General features: G+C 42.9%; 1 protein-coding gene and 1 long non-coding RNA gene across 5 annotated transcripts in view; both read right to left on the bottom strand.

The window, feature by feature from the left end:
* PALLD (palladin, cytoskeletal associated protein) overlaps window positions 1-20529 on the bottom strand; it is a 738625-nt gene that overhangs the window by 297594 nt on the left and 420502 nt on the right. The window lies entirely within an intron of this gene.
* Window positions 1726-19064, bottom strand: LOC115461612. Its single transcript, XR_003940731.1, has 3 exons — window positions 18986-19064; window positions 18383-18387; window positions 1726-1738 (listed from the first exon to the last, which is right to left on the bottom strand). It is a non-coding gene; the product is annotated as an uncharacterized LOC115461612 (long non-coding RNA).

Consider the following 20529-nt stretch of genomic DNA (forward strand, 5'->3'; position numbering starts at 1 on the left):
GAGTGACCGTACTCACTCGCAAATGCGCAGTAGAGACTTCCCTGTCTGTCCCGCCCCCACGTCAATACGTGATGACGGGAGGGGCGGGACAGAGAGGTAAACTGCGCCGCCGAGGTTGCTACCCCTCCCCCCCACTCGGAGTCGCCGCCACCCCTTCACCCGGCCTGGGCCCTTTCTTCCCTTCTGAACTTACACATCCATTCGCCGAACGCAGCAACGCACATCAGCTGAGCTGCCCCTTCCTTCTCTGCCTGTGTCACGCCCTTGCTGACGTTACGTCACAGGAGGGCGGGGCCACAGGCAGAGAAGGAAGGGCCCACGGCAGCTCAGCTGATGTGCCTTGCTGTGTTCGGCAAATGGATGTGTAAGTTCAGAAGTGAAGAGAGGGCCCGGGTCGGGTGGAGGGGTGGCAGCGGCGACTCCGAGGGGGGAGCGGTGGCGACATCGCGGGGGGGGGGGGGAAGGAAAACTCCAATACCAGCCCGTTTTTACGGGCTCAATGGCTAGTATTTACATAGATGGGCAGTTGTTTAAAATAAATATCATTCATAGTTAAAAGTTCACACTATGCACATATAGGTGGTAACTATATAGATTACCCAACATTAAGCGATAGGATGATGCGAGCTAAGCATGAATTCTATAATGGCAGTTGGGCATACAACTGCGGTTAGAATACTAGCGTAATTCCACATTTACGCACTTAACTTTAGGCATTACTATTATTATTAGCATTTGTATAGCGCTACCAGACGCACGTAGCGCTGAACACCTGATACAAAGAGAGACAGTCCCTGCTCAAAAGAGCTTACAATCTAAATAAAACAGACAGACAAGACAGTTACAGGTGAGGAAAGTAATGGGTGAGAAGGAAGGAAGGGACAAGGGGAGGGCAATTGAGTAATGGCTAGGAGCTAAAAGCAGCAGTGAAAAGGTGGGTTTTCAGCATAGATTTGAAAACAGGTAGAGATGGAGCTAGACGTACAGGTTCAGGAAGTCTATTCCAGCCATAAGGTGCCGCGAGGGAAAAGGAACGAAGCCTGGAGTTAGTGGTGGAGGAGAAGGGGGATGACAAGAGAGATTTCTCCAGTGAGCGGAGTTCACGGGGAGGAATGTAAGGAGAGATGAGAGTGGAGAGGTAATGGGGGGAGCATGAGCATTTATGCTAGTTCAATGGCACGTGTAAATGCTCACTCTTAATTGTAGATAGCTGGGGGTGTAAATGCTAGTGTTTTATAGCCCGCACGCATAACTGCCTGACATGCCCCAATCCGCCCATGCCCCTCCTAGGGTCACATGTTCCTTGAATTTGAGTGTGCAACATACAGAATACTAACTGCTAATTGGTGCCAATTGTAGCCTATTATTGCTCGTTAACACCAATTAGTGGATCATTATTACGGGGCCCTTTTACTAAGCCGCGTAAGCATATGCGTGCGCCCAACATGCCCAGCTACTACATGGCTCTTGCGATAATTTCATTTTTGGCGCGCGTCCGAAAAATCTTTTTTATTTTCAGATGCGCATATTGGACGCTCACCAAGTGGCATTTGACGTGCATAGGTCATTATCGTCCGGTTACTGCGTGAAATGTTACCACTAGGTCAATGGCATTTTTTACAGGTGCGCTGAAAAATGATTCTGCACGTGCCCAAAACATGCGTCTACAGTACCACAGGCCATTTTTTAATGCACCTTTGTAAAAAGGCCCCTAAATTAACTTACATGTGCAACTGACCTTACACTATAAGTTGCATGCACACATTTGCATGCTAGTCATAAATCTGGGCACACAACTTTCTAGAATTAGAGGGATAGTGTGCACTTTTAATAAAAAGGGTGTACTATTTCTGTAAACTAGTGCACATGCATGAACCATTACGCATGTGCTCGCTCTTTAAGAAAAGTGCGCAAATATTCACATAGGATCAGATTCTATAAAGGCTTTATAGAGAGGATCACTGAGTAGCCCCTGACGCATCCCTGCTGGGCGAAACACGGCCTGTGTCGGGCATTATTTTATATGCAAATTGACTAATAAAATTTGTATACATCCATCACTGATCTGCTCTTTTGTCTTCCATTTTGGAGTTTGCGGATCATCTGCCTTGTTGTTTCCTGGGACCCTCTTTATAGAAATTTGTCATATTACTGGGGGGAAAAAGCGAGTGGTAGCACTGCTGTATAAATCTTTTATCGATGTTAATTTTCATTTTTCTTTTAAATCATCCTCTTTGTAGATTATGGCATGCACAGTTCAGGATACCTCTTTGCATTGTAGTCTAACTATTATTCCATTTTACTGCCCTCCGGGCCAATGGAAGAATGCTTCCACTGATGTTTTAGTTTTTGTCACTAATTCAGTTTTAGAAAACGAAGAAGTATTACTATTAGGAGACATAAACCTCTATTTGGAACATGAAGGAGACCCAAAAGTCAGGCTTTTCTTGTAATCTCATCAATCTCTAAATTTTAAGTGGCCCCCCTTTCACGTCATCTCATATTAAAGGCCATCACTTGGACCTCTTTTTTTTTATAGATTCCCTGATAATAATTTCATATCTATATCTGACAGTAATTGGGAACCGATAATATGGTCAGATCACTACGGTCTGCACTTTACTATAAATTGGAAAGAATCACAGAAAACTAAGCCATTCTCTGAGAATCAAGATTGCACAGTACATAGGAAAGTGGAGCCAGAAGAATTTTGGGACAAGGTTAATCCTTTGCTATTTTCTCAGTTGTTAGATGATTCATATAGAGGGGCATTTTCAATATGGCATCTAAGTCTGACTTTGGACATTTACTCCCCTAGTGGTCACCAACCCCCTCCCACCCTAAAAAAAACTTTTTAAATATTTTTTGCCAGCCTCTAATGTCATACCCAGCTCCATGACAGCAGTATGCAGGTCCCTGGAGCAGTTTTAGTGGGTGAAGTGTACTTCAGTCAGGTGGACCCAGGCCCATCCCCCCCACTTGTTACACTTGTGGTGGTAAATGTGAGAAATCCACTGTACCCACATGTAGGTGCCCCCCTTCACCCCTTAGGGCTATGGTAGTGGTCTACAGTTGTGGGGAGTGGGTTTTGGGGAGGATTTGGGGGGTTCAGCACCCAAGGTAAGGGAGCAATTTGTGAAGTTCACTGCAGTGCCCCCTAGGGTGCCCGATTGGTGTCCTGACATGTGAGGGGGGACCAGTGCACTACGATGCTGGCTCAGCTCACGACCAAATGGCTTGGATTTAGGTTGACCTTAGAGACGGTCGTCCTCAGTTTCCATTATGGCCAAAAATCGGGGACGACCATCTCTAAGGACGACCGTCTCTAAGGTCAACCTAAATTTCATGATTTGGGCATCCCCGACCGCATTATCGAAATGAAAGATGGCCGCCCATCTTGTTTCAATAATACGGGCCCCTTCGCCGGGACGTCCTGCGAGGACGTCCTCAGGAAAACTTGGGCGCCACTTTCGATTGAGCCCCTCCACATGTGTTGCTCGTTTATCTCATATTTACTATAGACATCATTCCAAGTGGACATTCCAATACCATTTAAGAGACTCCTGATGTAGGCCCTGTTGGCCAAAACACAGCTGTGTCGAGTCTGTTTGCTTCATGATAAACATTTAGACCAACTGAAACATCGTCTGCCATTTCTGAGTCATCTTCACAGTTGTGCTCTACATTTCCTACTCTGTGAGGATTTGCTTCTTCTGTATATACATCTACTTTGCTGGGATAACATGGCACCACCTCAGCCCAGCTCCTCTTCCCTATGGGCCATAGGCATCAACATTTTAAAATGACTGAAGGTGCCAAACATAATATAAATGATGCCTCTCTTGACACAACAAAGGACCTTGCTCAATTATTGAGGGTGCTCAGCACTGGCACTCTCCTCTGTCTGTGGGTAGAAGTACACGTACTATGCGCAGCACAGCACCATTACTTCCTGCACTGGGAGGAGGCAAGTTTTCAGAAGGTGAGTGTCTGTGAGTAAATGCCCACTTATCCATGGAAAAGCCTCCTAAAAATCACCCTTCACTTGTTCAAATTTTCTCTGTCTTACAGTTCTGGCTTTTTGGAAGAAAGTTATAAAGCACAGATGAAGCTTCAGAGTTTGTAGTTGTTTTCCAGGGCCCAGCTTGTGTGTGCATGACAGCTGGAACCATGGGAGGTCCAGGCTCAAATTTCCTGCTCTCACTTCAGTATTGTGAGTCACTAAGGAAACCTGCCTTATCTTGTCAAGTTTTGTAGGGTCATTGCAAAACAAAAGGCTCACAAAGCTGGCAGGATTCAGTTAGGATTCTGGACAGTCTAGGGATTTTTCTTCAAGAAACAAAGTAATGTGAAAACAAGAGGAGCTGGAGAACATTATATCCTGCATACAGGCATGATGTTGCAGAGATATATCCTTTCATGCTGGAGTCATTGTAAAGCACGGGCGTTACAATATGTTTTGATGCACTTTTTTTTGCATATATTTCATCACATCGGTTTGACAGCTTGCCACTCAAAAGTTTCAGAAATATTTATTCATGGGCTTTCAATATTTTTAGTGTGTACCTATTTATATTCTGTGCAGCAATAGGAGCACAAATATATTTCGATAAGTACACTTGGCAATTAAAGAAAACCATTAGCATTCCATCTTTTTCATGCTAGAAATGTTGGCACTTAAAATCTTTGGAACCTCGTATTTTGTCACTCCCACTATAGAAGATCTAATAAAAAGAGGCTCTTCTGTGTGCTTCCCCAAATGCACATTTTCCACCAGTGTACAGGTAATTATAACACACACACACATACACACACAGAGCTGGAAAGGGTGTGGCATAATGAGTTTACAAAGCATATACAAAGAAAATTCATCTTTACTGTTAACAATATGCTTACTACACTGAAATTCATATGGGGCCCTTTTACTAAGGCATGGTAAAAAGTGGCCTGCAGTAGCGTAGGTCCATGTATTGGGCGCATGCCGGGCCAGTTTTTACCGCATCTAAAAAGGTTTTTTTTTAATGGGATGGAAAAAGGGCCTGCAATAAAAATGAAACCAGCGCGTACCCAAAAGCAGCCTGAGCCCTTAATGCCACCCATTGATCTAGTGGTAAAGGCTCACGCGCTACATGTGCGGTGACAGGTTGGCGTGTGACAAGTGCCGATTACCATCAGAACCGGCATGTGTAGGGAAAAATAAATAAATAATTCATCAACACATTATAGGCGGGTGCCAAACCTGAAATTACCACCAAGATGGTGCACTGGCCTGGCAGTAGTCTCATTTGGGCACACGCTGCACGTGTGTAGAGCCTACCGTGGCTTAGTAAAAGGGCCCCATAATGAATAAGGCCATAATCATGTGCAATATCAGAAAATGCAGCTAGAAACCAGGAATGTTCATATGTGTTCCTATACAGGTCAAGGATTTCCATGTGTTACATAGCTGAAGTAATGTCACTGTACAGAGAACTGAATGAGTCCTCCATATGTCAACTTAGATCTGGGCATCAATGTCTTTGCCTTCCTTCAATGACATCACTCGTCATTTACATATTTGGCTCCACATCTTTGGAATAGTCTTCCACTGGCAATTAAAGCTGAGTCCAATTATTTAAAGTTGCTCTTAAAACTTCTTTGTTTAGGTGGGTTTTTCCACTGTCTGTGTCCTGCTGGTTTAGTGCTCATTCTTTTTGTATTTACCTTATGTTTCATTTGTATATAACAATTTTATTGTATTAGCTATCCTTTTGTGTTTTGTTTGTCTGATTTGTTGTTGTATTTTATTATTAATTTCTTTTGTTTAATTGATTTTATCCTTGATTTTAAATTTTGTTTGTACACCATTTTGTGATCTGTGATGAAGGACAGTTGATCAAATCTTAGTAACCGTAATAAACGTAGGGAAAGAAACTCCACAGGGCTTCACAGATATTTAAAGGAATCAAATGCCTCCTATACACAAACAAGCCTTTGTACCAGTTTTCACAAGCATTCTGGACAAGAATATGTATCCAATTCAAAGCTCAGAATTTACAAAACTGTAGTTATCTGATGTTAAAGTCTGTATGAACTCGGATATGGCATCCAAGAAGAAATATAGTATGCAGGAGGAATTAACTAGGGGTCATTTTACTAAGCCACGGCAAAAAGTGGCCTGTGGTAGTGTGGGCGTGTGTTTTTGGCGCTCCAGGCCAGTTTTTACTGCGTCTAGGAAAAGGGGCTTTTTTTTTCAATGGGCTGGGAAAAGGGACTGCGGTAAAACTGAAACCAGTGCACGCCTATTTATGGCCTGAGCCCTTAATTCCACCCATTGATCTAATAGTAAGGGCTCACACGCTACATGCAGTGACCGGCTGGTGAGCACCAACTGCCGATTAATGCCAGAAATGCCACACACGTTAGGAAACAAAAATTAATTTGTCCCGGTGGTATGGACACGTGCCAAATCCGAAATTACCGCCAGGGGGCATGCTAGCCTGGCGGTAGTCTCATTTTGGCATATGCTGCATGTGTGTAGAGCCTATCATGTCTTTTTAAAAGGGCCCCTCGATTCCCAAAGTCACAAAATGGATGGATCTGGGTACTTATGATATTGCGACCAAAAGCAAAGACGACAAAAGCTTATTATCAAAAGTTTTAAAATATAAACTTTATGTACTTTTAAGTAAATTGTGTCAAATATAGAAAAGAATATCCAGCTATTGAAATTTGAAACTTAGAAGACTACAGATTTGGGATTTCTTTTAATAGTTTTCGATTTTATAGTTGAGGATTATGAATCCATGATACACATTAGGGAAATAAATATTTTAGACATACACCACAATTTCCCTCACCATTTTGCAGTCAATCAAGTCTCATGGCCTAAACACAATAGACTGAAACTATAAAAATAACCAAGATCATTCTATCCATCCTTTCAAGCACTGGATTTCCAGGGGTATGGAGCCAGTGAAAACACAGCCTCGGTTAAGTGCAATATTTGGCACTAGCTGGTTATGAAGAACCACATAAAGACAGGACTGTGCCCCTGGAATGCCCCCCCCCCCCAAATTGGGTGCTATACGGTTGAGTACCACTGAAAATGCCCGGTTAGCCCTGAACAGGTAATTTTAACAGCTGTGTTGACTACAAATGTCTGAGCTGGATATGGAAGGACCCCTGGTGCAGGCTATTGCCGAAACACAGGCATGTCAGATCAACACTAAAATTAATAACCTGACTTTGGCTCCAGTGACATGATTATGCCCCTGGCATATCTGTAGAACATTTTTCTTCTTCTCCTGTTTCTTGTCTAATTTTGACATAATGCATTATAAGTAAAACCAAGTGAGAATAAAGAAACAGCAAAAGAAGGGTGCATGTTTATAGCATATAGATGAATCAATATATCAGGGCCACTGAGAAGGGGACAGGGGGAGCAAGATTCCCCAGGGCCCAATCTCCAAGGGGGGAGGGGCGCCTGGTGCTGGCATGGCTGCTTGGTCTCCTGCTCCTGTGTGCCACAGTGCCAGGTTATCACGTTGAGTTACCTCTGCTCTGCAAGCCACAGTTCCTTCTTCCTTCCTAGTCCCACCTCCTGTGTGAAGTACTTCCTGTTTCCACAAACATGGGAGGGTACGTGGCAGAGCAGAGTTAAGGAGGTCCTGGCACACAGGAGTAGGAGACAAGTATAAAGCAAGTAAGCAGACCAGGAGTGTGTGTGTGTGTGTGTGCGTATGTGTGGGGGGGGGGGAGGGGGAGGAAGCATGGAGGGGGGCCAGGGGGTATTCGTCCTGGGCCTGACTTTGTCTTTCGGTGGCCCTGCAATAGACACCAATCATCTGTTGATCATGTGCTATAGTATATGTCACTGTTAGAGCATTTATTATTTTTTCTGACAAATGTTAAGCCTGAAGTTAATCTTCAATAACACAAAGCCTGAGGGCAATGCATTATGTATTTCAGCATCTGAAATTTAAATTACTCATCTGTATTAAGCTTTCCCACTCTCACTAAGTTGTGGCTTGTCCTAATTTTACAGTCGTGTGCTATAGCCTAGTGATTTGCAAAGATGATTAATAGAAGCTCTCTGCTAACACTGTGTTGCAAATGTCTCATTTCAGAGGGCTCTCTGCCTAGGTCATGCCAGGTATGAGTTTTTATTTGAACATGGCTGAGTCTGTGAGCTGACCACCATATGAGCAAGCATATGGTTTGTTGCTGGTATTCTCTACTGCCTAATGCAGTCACATAGTGCAAGTGTCAGCATAAGGACAATAAGTAGAATAGTAAAATCCACTGACAACAATGCTAATTAATGTATTATAAAGTGGTTCCAAGCCTTGAGTTCCCAGGTCCTTTATATTGGCTCTTTAAACATTGTTATGAACAATGCCAAAGGAAAAGGTTTCCCTGATGCATGTAGGGGAATGGTCCAATTGCCGTGCCACAACATACACTGGCATTCAGTTAGAAGTACAGGTGGGGGGGTTGGTACCATGCCAGTCAATTGATTAATCTAAATTGCCTGATGATCTACCACTTTTTGAACACAGAATAAGAAATCAGATTGGGCCAAATATTCTCAAGGGTGTATCATTTATTTATTGCATTTGTATCCCACATTTTCCCACCTCTTTGCAGGCTCAATGTGGCTTACAATACATCATGGATAGTGGAAATATATAAGAAAATAGACATTTAGTATAACATAAGGATTTTGGGTACATGGTAATGATAAAGCATGATACTAGTATAACAAGCAAGTATTATAAGACAATTCTGGATAAATGTGGAGGAGTTCACATTTGTTGATCATTGTGGTATGCCTTGCAAAAGAGATAGGTCTTCAGTAGCCTGCGGAAGTTAGTTCATAAATCATTTTTAAGTTGCGCGGCAGTGCTTTCTAGAATTGTGTACTCAAGTAGAAGGTTGTCGTATGCATTAGTTTGTATTTTAGACCTTTGCAGTTGTGGAAGTGAAGATTGAAGAATGTGCGGGATGATTTTTTAGCATTCCTGGGTGGTAAGTCTATCAGGTCTGACATGTAGGCTGGGGCATCTCCGTGAATGATTTTATGAACTAGGGTACATATTTTGAAGGTGATGATGCTGAGCGGGCTGAGAGGGGGTATAAAGAGGTGAGTTATAAAACTTGTTCAGTATGAAACTTGCTCTCTAGATTAAATGCAAATTTGTATTTTCAAGAATTCTAGCCAACACAGGGTTTTTAAAAAAAAATGCCTTTTAGTGGAACTCTCACACATCCTATGGCTAGCTATAAAAGCAGTCTGTTTCCGCTATGAATTCATTTTAGACAGTTCATTTTTTCTAACGAAAAGGTGCCAGTACTCAAATGCCAGGCCACCCTTCAGGGGTGGGGTGATCATTGAGTGACCCACCCCACAATAGCCAAGCCCCCTGCAACCAGTCACAGAATCTATGACAAGGCAGAATTGGTGTGTAGAGCTTGAGCTCTTCCATTAAAACTTGGAGTCCATGGGTCAATTTTAGCAGACAATGAAAAAGGTGCCGGTAACTCAGTACTCCCAAGTACCCCCTCCAAAAAAGCCCTAATTTTAGAAAGCAGTACTTAAGAGGCTTTGGAATTCATCTCTTCATATTCAGCAGCACTTACCCAGGCAATGCTGCTGAATATCTCCTCTGACTGTTGTCTGTGGCACTATCTAGGTAGTCAAACTGAAACTCAAAACACACAGCTTCACACACGCTGTATATTACAATGGATACACGACACGCTATAACTAAGCAGTATCACTTGTTCTTCTACTTTCTTTTTTTATTATTTTTTAAAATTTTCTCATTTTCTTCTTGTTATTCTTATAAGTGGAGAAAAAGGATTCAGTATCGCCACCCAGCCAGCCAGAACTTATCCGAATATAAGGCGTAGGCACGGTGCACCATCATCTCACCACAAAAAAACTCCACAATAGTCAATCCACGCAAAAAAAATACTATCTAAGTAGTGCCAGGGTGGTCCAGGAGCCGAGCTGGGATTTATCCAGTTAACAGCATTATTCAGTCCACTAACCAGGTACTTAAGAGGAATAAGTTAGGGCAGCAATAAGAACATCTCTGAAAACACATTTCTCTTGACACCTTTGACACAGCTTATCGCTAAATATCTCCTCTGATTGTTGTCCGTGGTACTGTCTGGGCAGTGCTGCGTGGTCCGGGAGCTGAGTCGGTGTGGAGCTGGGATTTATCCAGTTAACAGTGATATTCAGTTCATTAACCGGGTAAGTAAGCAGATAAAAGGACAGTAACAAGACTGTTCTAACTCGGGCATCAGAAGGCAGTTGTGACCTAGTCAGTGAGGTGGAGAATAAGCAGCACGTGCAGGCGGATCTGAGCTGTGCTGGGGACAGATCCTCTAAGTGGCCGTGGGGTGACCCCAGGTGGGTGGCTAGTTGTTTCGTGACAGTGACATATCGAGATCATGGCCACTGACAAAGCTAGTCAAAATTCAATCCCTTTATGATTTATGGAGAAATACAAGCATTCCTTAGTGGGACATTAGATAGCTCTCACAAGGATTTGGATATACCGTGAAAAGCTGAGAACAAAGTGATAACGATATGATTTGGTATTTCTGTGGAAAGCAAGATGAATGATAGCACAAGAGCAACCCATTGAACACTTTGGAGGGGAGCTACTTGACTTGATACGATAAGTGCCTCATTGTATACTATAAGTGAATTAGACCTTTTTTTAGGTCGTCTACTTGTTTGAAAATATTTATGATTGAGGAAGAGTGGGAACAATGGATGGAAATGATTAACTTTTGCATTATTTAATTGTTTTCAATTTTTATACGTGGTTTTTCACTATTTGGTGACAAGAGCACTATTTTGTGGTTTTGTTTAAGTTTCTTAAAGTGTGGGGTTAATCCTCCATCCATATTTTGTTTCCATTCTAGTACCCTCTGGTTCTTAGTCACTGACAAAGCTAGGCACAAAAGAAAAATGGGTGACAAGTGAGGTGTATTTTCAAAGCAATTAGACTTACAAAGTTCCATAGGTTGCTATGTAACTTTATAAGTCTAAGAGTTTTGAAAATATACCTCAAGGTAAACAATTAACTCCCGCCCATAAAACGTCCCATTTCAAATAAAAATAGCAGAAAATGTATCTAAGTTCCTTCGAAGGATACTCATGTAGATGGAGGTTGACTCAGAAATGACTAGGTACCCTTCATGCACTTATAGACTTTGGGGTTGGGACAGCCATTTAAAGAAAGAGGTTGAAGGAAATAATTATTGTGTGTGTGTGTGTGTGTGTGTGTGTGTGTGTGTGTGTGTGTGTGTGATGGGTGGGGTGGGGGGGGGGGAATATTTGATGCACTTCCTGAGTTTGAAAAGTGGTTCAGAGGGATCCTGAATAGCAGCAAATGGGCCAATAATACGCACATTAACAGGGATTTAAGACTAGCTCTTCTCTGCAATATGGGATGCATTATCTGCCTCATTTATATACACATGAGATTTATTATTTATTATTCCTTTTTGGACATTCAAAGTTGCTGTGATGAGATCAGAAAATTGAGCAGAGGAAAAGAATGGATCATGTTGAAGGAATGCTGTCAGCATGAAGCATGGGTAAAAAGTTAAAAAAACGCTTATGCACACTTCAATGTTCTGTGTTCTACTGTCATTCTACTACATTTATATCATAGCTTGTCAATCCCTAAGGCTCACCCAAAGCCTCTTACAACAACAGTTGGAAAAATATATTTAATAAATACAGTTCATATAATATAATATAATGTAAATATTGTAAGATTAAGAGAAGCTAGGGAGAAATGTGTTGGAGGGCAATGAGAAAAAAAACCCTAGAAATGCTAGACAAATACTCCTGTTCAGTATTCACTTTGAAGAAGGATTGCCAATGGTTAGAAAGGGTAAGTACAGTATTAGCAGTGGGGCAGTGGTCGTGTTGTTTACAGGAAAAAGTGGATAGGTGAATCTAGAAAAGCTGATATCACAACATAATTCTGCCTCAGGTATATATACTCTGAAACACAGGTTCCATAGGATAAAATCGTAAAACATTCTGCAGCAAGACAAAGAAAATTCCTTGTTAGAATAAAAATAAACTCCACATAAATCATCAGGACAAGAGCATGAAAAAGCACTGGCATGTAAAGTCAACAAATGTAAAACAATAAGAAAACATATTTTTCTGTTTCTGCAATCCATTTATTTTGTGCTCAATTGAGAAAAGTCATGTCCACTAAAGTACAGGATTGCCAATATAGTTGGCAAAAAGACCATTCAACAGTCACACAACAATATAGCACCATAAGGAGAGGGGTAATGGGAAATATAGAAACAAATATTTTCCAGAAAAGGGAAAATGGTAAAACTAGAGGACACGAATTGAGGTTACGGTGTGGTGGACTTAGGAGTAATGTCAGAAAATTCTATTTCACGGAGAGGGTGGTTGATGCCTGGAATGCCCTCCCGAGGGAGGTGGTGGTGGTGGAGAAAAAAAAAACTGTGGCAGAATTCAAAAAGGCATGGGATGAACACAGAGGATCTCTAATTAGAAAATGAATGGTATGAAAAACAAAATGTAAAGGGCTGCATGTGTGTTTGCATGTCAAGTGGTGCTTAGATGGCAACTCTGGCTTTATCAACTAAGGTCAGTGCTGGGCTGGCTTGTATGGTCCAAGCCACATACAGCAATCCCGTTTAGCTTCAAACTCCAGTAATTTTGAATGTGAGGACAGTGCCAGGCAGACTTTCACAGTCTGTGTCCCACAAATGACAAGACGGATTCGGATAGGCTGGAATAGGCTTTGATGCCAATTCCAGTAGTTGGAACAAACGGACAGAGCCAAGTGAACTTCTACGATCTATGTCCCAGAAACACCAAAGAAAGACTATGATCAAGTATATAATATCATATTCATTGTCGATTTAATCTTGAATTGATAATGAATGTGACTGTTGGGTGGACTGGATGGACCACTCAGGTTTATTTGCTGTCACTTAGTATGTTACTATCTGCTCTACAGAAGGTTTCTGTTGTGCAAGGCCCACGCTGCAGGAATCTATTCATGGCATCCTCAGCAATCATGAGCTTATACAGGGGCACTGCCTTCATGCACTCCTGTCAGGACCCTAGGACTTTTCTCAGTACATCCATTTACTGGAAAAGAGACTTACATAAGAACCTAAGCGTTGCCATACTGGGACAGATTGAAGGTCCATCAAGCCCAGGTCACAGGTACCTGGCAAGATCCCAAAAAGTAAAACAGATTTTATTCTGCTTATTTCTTATTTTCCCCAAGTCCATCTTAATGATTGGCTTATGGACTTTTCTTTTAGGAAATTATCCAAACCTTTTTCTTATCCAAACCGGCAGTAGTCCTGCCCCGAGCACGTGCCATTTCCAGGGGAAAAAGAAAACCCCCGGAAATGCCTTGCGCGATAACCTAGCGGTAATTGGGAATCACGGTTACTGCCAAGTTAGCGCGGGAGCCCTTATCGTCACCTCAATGGGTGGCAGTAAGGGCTTCCCGCCGCATGGCCACATGGTAACAGTTATCTCACTGCGTGGCCATTTTATTTTTGAAGCTTTTACCGGCTACAGAAAAACGGCCCTGGTACGCGGGAAAGATGTCTCCCACCGCTAGCACAGGGCCCTTTTTCCCCGTAGCTTGGTAAAAGGACCTCTCTATTTGTTAAGGGTTGCCTTTAGTTTAGACCAAGGGAACAGCTACTTGTGAATACTGCTTTTTTTGTTGTTGTTGAAAACTGATTTGTCAAAGTATTTAAAAAAAAAAAAAAGGAATTATTGGTTTTGCATACATTCTGTTGGGCTGAAATATTGGCTCTACAGTAATTAGGAATTCGGATTTCTCTATGGACTCGTTCTGCTGACATATCAAATTAACTTAAATAAACTCAAGCAATTAAATTGAAGAGCAGTAGCTGTACACATACCACATTTTCTGTGGGATGTGGGCAGGAAGACGAGATTTCAGGACTGTGCAAAGCAGACAGGAAGAATCACAAGCTAAGCATAACTGCAGATTCCCTCAGATGTACATGACATGCCATTTATTTAGAAAAGGAAATACTGAAATGGCATTTTTTCATGAACAAGATAGTTTATGACCATAAGAACATAAAACCTTGCCATACTGGGACAGATAAAAGGTTCTGTGGCCAATCCAGGTCACAACTACCTGGCAATATACCAAAATAGAGTTTATCCTGCTTATCCTAAAAAAAAAGTAGTGGATTTTCCCAAGTCCCATCTTATTAATAGGCTTGTTTACTTATTTATTTATGAGGATTTATTTACCGCCTTTTTGAAGGAGTTCACTCAAGATGCTGTACAGCAAGAATAAGTCAAACATAAGCAACAGACAATTACAGCAATAAAAAATTACAATGTCAACACAATATGCAATAAAACATTTTAATAGACAGCATAGCATTATGGACTTTTCTTTTCGGAAACTATGCAAAATATTTTAAACCTTTTTATGCTAAATGATTTTACCACATTTTCTGGCAACGGATTTCAGAGTTTAATTACACGTTGAGTGAAGAAATATTTTCCATGATTTATTCTAAATTAATTACTTACGCTGTTTCCCCGAAAGTAAGACATCCTCCGAAAATAAGACCTAGTAGAGGTTTTCCTAAATTGGTAAATATAAGGCCTCCCCTGAAAGTAAGACCTAGCAAATTTTTGTTTGAAAGCAGGGCCGCCGAGAGCCGGACAAGGCTGCCCCCAGGCCGCCCCCCACCCGAGGTTGCCGGGCCCCCCCTCCACCTACCCTCCGTCGCTCCCGGAACTAACCTTAAACGCCTCCTTTCACCTTTGCAGCAAGCAGCAGCAGGGCAGACCTCTCCTTTCTTCCGTGCCCCACCCTCGCGGACATTACGTCAGGCAAGGGCGGGACACGGAAGGAAGAAGTGGCCTGCCCTGCTGCTGCTTGCTGCGAAGGTGAAAGGAGGCGTTTAAGGTTAGTTCCGGGAGCGACGGAGGGCGGCGGGCCAACCCCGATCCAACCCCAATGTTTCCCCGAAAAATAAGACAGCCCCTGAAAATAAGACCTAGCGCATTTTTGGGGGCAAAAATTAATATAAGACAGTGTCTTATTTTCGGGGAAACACGGTAGTAGCTTCATATCATGCTCCTTAGTCCTTGTATTTTTGAGAACAGTAAACAAGTGATTCACATCTATCATTTTCATTCCACTCCATGTTCTATAGACTTTTATCATATCTTCCCTCAGCCATCTCTTTTCCATGCTGAAGAGCCCTAGCCTCTTTAACCTTTCCTCATAGGGAAGTCGTCCCATCACCTTTATCATTTTTGCTGCCCTTCTCTGTACCTTTTCTAGTTCTGATTTATCTTTGTTGAGATGCGGTGACCAAAACTGCACACAATATATGAGGTGCGGTTGCACCATGGAGTGACACAAAAGCATTATAATATTCTCAGATTTGTTCTCCATTCCTTTCCTAATAATTCCTAACATTCTATGTGCTTTCTTCGCCGTTGCTGCAAACTGAGCAGAGGGTTTTAACCAGCAGATCAATGGAGCAACTCTGGTTCTTCAGCCAGCGGAAGTGCAGTCATTGAAGGATGCTACAAATTGCCATTCAGAACGAGAACATGTGAATGTGTTAAAAGGAATTCCTATAGAATATTGTTAAACAGAGGACATAGTTTCCACATGGTATATTTTATAATTAAAATCAACTACTAAAAAAAAGTGTTTTCATGGGAATCCATACATTGTCCATAGGCAAGTGAGGACTACAGAGCTTGAATTGTACAGCAGATGAAGAAAGAAAACACCTTATTCTAGATGACAAAGGACTGAACTGTGAAACATTGTGCAACCCTTTTTGGTGAAATTTGCCCTTCCATATTTGCACTCTGTGTGGCTGCACCACTCACATAGCCCTTGGTAATGGCACTGGGTCTCAAATACCTACAGAACTACTGGCCTGCTTAATACCCCCTCTCCCTTGTGCTGGTCTGGATCATCTGGTAAGCCTGGACCCCCTGGTGGAAGCCCTGCCCTCTTCTTAAAAAAATAACTGTGACCACAAGGATCCTCCAACCACAGGCTTAACCCCATAAGGTCAATTAGCAGGAGGAGGAGCAATCCTCATTCGCTCCTGCCTCAACTGTATTTTTCAGGTTATAGATTAGCCTTTGATTATGCAAGGGGTCCCATCTCAGTCTTTGTTCCTCCTATTTTTGGAAGGTGGTGGAGCTTTAAGAGAGCAGGGAACCATACCAGGATGAGGTTTGATGAAACATTTTTACCTATGATGAAATCCTCACTAGGGCTGCTTTAAAAGCTGGTCACTACTGTTCATACGCTTCCTCTATAGGTCTCACACCAAAGATAACAGCTTCTCCATGAAATGTAGTTATATTTTTCATGAAAACAAGCCCACAAAGCCTTTTCCATTTGCTCAGTTTTACAAAATTCCACACTAATAATCTTACCTTGCATAATTTTATAATAAAGAATTTAACTATACTTTCACACGGAGCAGACCACACATGGTGAGACCCGCTTTTGCTACCCTATTTTGCCAAATCTTACAGAAATAGTGCAAAAATGGAAAACTTCTGCTGTGTTGAGTTTGTGCTATTTGCCATTGAAAGCTTTCTTTTGGAAAGTGACATTTCACTTTAGGACATCAGCCTTGTAGAGGATAATTTTAAAAATGCATATTCACGCGTGACTCTGGGCAAGTTATTCACGCGTGACTCTGGGCAAGTCACATAACCCTCCATTGTTCCAGGTACAAAAAAATTAGGGCTCTGTTTACTAAGGTGCGTTAGCGTTTTTAACGTGCCTACAATTAGCGCACATGCTGTATAGGTGCCTATAGGGATATTGTAGGCATGTAAATGGTTAATGCATGTTAAAAACATTTACATACCTATAACACGGCTTGGTAAACAGAGTCCTAAGATTGTGAGCCCACTAGGGACAGAAAAAGGATCTGTATATATAATATCTGTGACCCTCCCCCCCCCCCCCCCCCCCCCCCCCCCCCCCCCCCCCCGGAAATGCCCATGCTAAAAGGGTGAGACAGAGGACAATGGGCATCATGTAAGTGGATTATAAACTGAATGAGACTAGTGCGGCTCACCCACATGTTATTCTTGCTGCTTATAAAAGCAGCCTTTTCTTTTATGGCAAAGTGCCCTGGAGAACTTGAAGAAGGGACAGATCAAGAGCTAAAGGGGACATAGCGTGGACAGTTTCCCCACCCCATCTCGCCAAGTCATGATCAGAGGAGTGTAAAAAGGAACTGAGTAATATTTAGAATAACTAACAGTTGTGGATGTGGAGATGTATGTGGACTGAGTTTAATCAAGAGAGGAAAATCACCAAGTACTGTTTCTGGTTTGGTTTGCAAATAGAGGAGATAAGAATTGAGCTGAGAACCCTAAGTGCCCTGATATCATTAATTATGTTTTGTGCTGTGCTGACCATCTGGAGGAGAAAAGCCACCCTGGGTATCATCATTGACACTAGTCTTTCGTTTGACAAACAGATTTCGCATGTCACAAGGACAGGATTGTTTTGGTTACATTGCCTCCATTCTATTTCCTATTACATTGGCTCCACTTCCCTTCAAACTTTGGTCCACGCATACGTTATATCAAAGTTAGACTTCCTCATTTCCAATTACACTGACTACAAAACCTACAAAATTTGACCACTTTACTCCCTTTTTCAAACAACTTTATTGGCTTCCGGTAAAATATCAAATGCAAAGGTTCTCCTCCTTACTCACAAAGTTTTACATACAGGTAAACCTTTCTATTTACCCTCTATTATCATCCCCTGGCTACACTCCAATTCGGGCCCACAATCAGATGGCCCTACCATCTCCTAGGGTTGAAAGTCATGAATCTACTAGGAAAGCAGTCTTTTACTTTTTGGCACCATCTGTGGAATAACCTGTCCTCAGAACTTAGATCTCAGCTCTCTCTATCACATTTTAAAACCCTATTGAAGATCTATTTCTTTCAGTTGGCTTTTAATAGCCCTCTGGATTGAGCACTTTCTTTGTCTTCTCTGTAATATAGTACAAGTGCAGCCCTGTTACTTAAAATTTTAACTGTAGCATTTACATTGTATGATTGAAACTCTTGTTGAATGTGTCTTTCCTATCTTAAATTGGAGTTCTTCTCTTTGCTATACTTTTTTTTATTATCGTTTTTGTAAACCGCTTTGACCTCTTTAGAAAAGGCGGTATATCAAGTACCAATTAAACATTAAACATGTAATGTTTAGACCAAGTTGATGTTTATGAACTGTTTTTCTAAGTTTGTTAGTAAAGCAAGTCAAAGATTTTTGCAACTGAGACTGCTGACTGATTCTTGGAGAGAGTGAGCCCAGAGAAGGAGTACCTTTGGCATGCCGGAGTAAATCCGGTCCCGGCCCACACTCAGCTCGTGTGAGTCTGCCAGAGGAGATGTAAGTATGTGGCAGAGCCGAGGAGGAGAAGAAATCTGTTTCTGTAACCCCCAGCCCCTGAGGTGTGTGTGAGGGAGAAGTAACTCCCTGGGGATAGGAGCTGAGCTGGAGAAGCCTGCCAGGGTGGATTACATATGTAAACTGCCTTGATTATACCACAGAAAGGGAGTATAGCAAATCACAATCTCCCTCCCCGTATATGACAATTTACTGTATATGCTTAAAATGCCTCTGCATTCAGGACCATACCAACTTAGTACAGAGGAGGTGTATAAATTCTGAAACAGCATTCCCTGCTAGAATGGCTGCAATGGTTCTACCTGGCTTTATATAACCCAGAGACTTCTAGTATTTGCTTGCTGGATTGCATGTGGATTTTCATGGATGGAATTTGTGAATTTGCTGACAGAAGCAGTCTCTGTTTAAGTCTCAGGCACTGGGCCTATTTAGTCTATGTCCAGTGTGAAGCCTGCTGTAAATATAGAAAAAGAAGCCTTTACATTGCCCCCCCTTTCCCAGAGAGGGGGCATCTTGCAGAGGACAGGGAGGTACAAAGGGCTCAGGGCAGCCCAGAAACAGTGATCCAAATGGAGACTGGCACTGACATCTTTTAGTTAAAATGTTTAAAAGTGATTTTAAATGTTCAAGTTTTCACAGACACTCTGAAGCAGTAAGATGGTGTGAGAGGTTTAAGAGTCAAAGGAAAGGAGCTCTACTATTTAAATGTTATGAGTTTGTAACTGTGGGGGGATGTGCAGGAGGTCTGTTACAAGTTTTCTGATTGGCTGTCTGAGGCCCCAGGGAAAGCTGGGAGCTTGAGGGACATGTGAGGCAAGCCTGAGGGGCAGTGTGGAAGGTTGCCAATAGGAGCCAGGATCTAGTAAAGGGTATGAATTTGAACCAATGATGTAACAGAAGGCAGCGTGACCCATAGGTTGGCGCAAATTTCAAGTCAATCCAGGGGACAGGAGGGGTGGAACAGCAGGAAAAAGAATAGCAAGCCCAGAGGCAACCTGGGAAAGAGAAAGGCAAGCCTGGGCAAAGAGAGGAAGCTGCAAGCATGCTCTTAGAGAAGAAGAGAGATCAGGTCCAGGTAGGAGTGTGCTGCTAGCATGGGCAGAGAAGGGCAAGCTCAGGCAAGAAGAGGCAGCTGCAGGCTGGAGGAGAAGAATATCAAGCCCAAGCAAGAGGCAGCTGCAGGCTGGAGGAGAAGAAGATCGAGCTGCAGGCTGGAGGAGAAGAAGATCAAGCCCAAACAAGGGTGAGCTGCAGGCTGGAGGAGAAGAAGATCAAGCCCAAGCAGGAGTGAGCTGCAGGCTGGAAGAGAAGGACCCACTGACGAGCCCCAGGTGAAGAGAGAACTGGTGAGTCTTGTAAGGGGCTGGGTACCAAAGCAGACAGGAACAAGAGGAGGAGAAGGGGGTCTACAGTGAGCCAGGGGCAGAAGAGGAGCTGAGCTGCAGGAACAGGCGAGCTGGGGCCAAGAAGAGGAGCTGTAGCAGTAGCCACAGAGGCCATTCCTCAGGCAGAGAAAGAAGCAGAGCAGGAAGAGGGACCGCACTGGGGAGCTGGGACATGTTGGGAGCAACACAGAGCTGAAGAGAGAGCAGCGTAGCAAGGACCCTGAATCCCAGAGAAGTCCACCCAGCGCATCCCTCCGTGTGTGTGCTTGCCTGTTCAGAGAGGAGAAAGCCGGCCGTATGACTGCCTATCCTGTAAAGAAGAGGCCTATCCGGAAAGGGAAGAAGCCTTACAAGGAAGAAAGAGAGAGAGAGACACACACACCCACACACCCACACGCACTGAGTGCCCAGACTCCAAAGGAACTGTTTTTAGAGTGTCTGCCAGTGTGAGTATTGGCCTCAGGAGGATCCAGCACAGAAGCTTGCGGGTTCGAGTGTCCGCACCTAAGCGAGCCTACCCTGGGGAAGGAGCTGCCCAGCCTAAGCCTCGAGCCCTGTGAGTGCCCGCAGTTATGGGCCTTGCTTTTAGGAGGTTTAGTTTAGCAGTCCCATCAGTTTGAGTAGAGGGTGTATAACAAAAT

The sequence above is a fragment of the Microcaecilia unicolor genome, chromosome 2, assembly GCF_901765095.1.
Source record: "Microcaecilia unicolor chromosome 2, aMicUni1.1, whole genome shotgun sequence".
In the NCBI taxonomy this organism is placed as follows: Eukaryota; Metazoa; Chordata; class Amphibia; order Gymnophiona; family Siphonopidae; genus Microcaecilia; species Microcaecilia unicolor.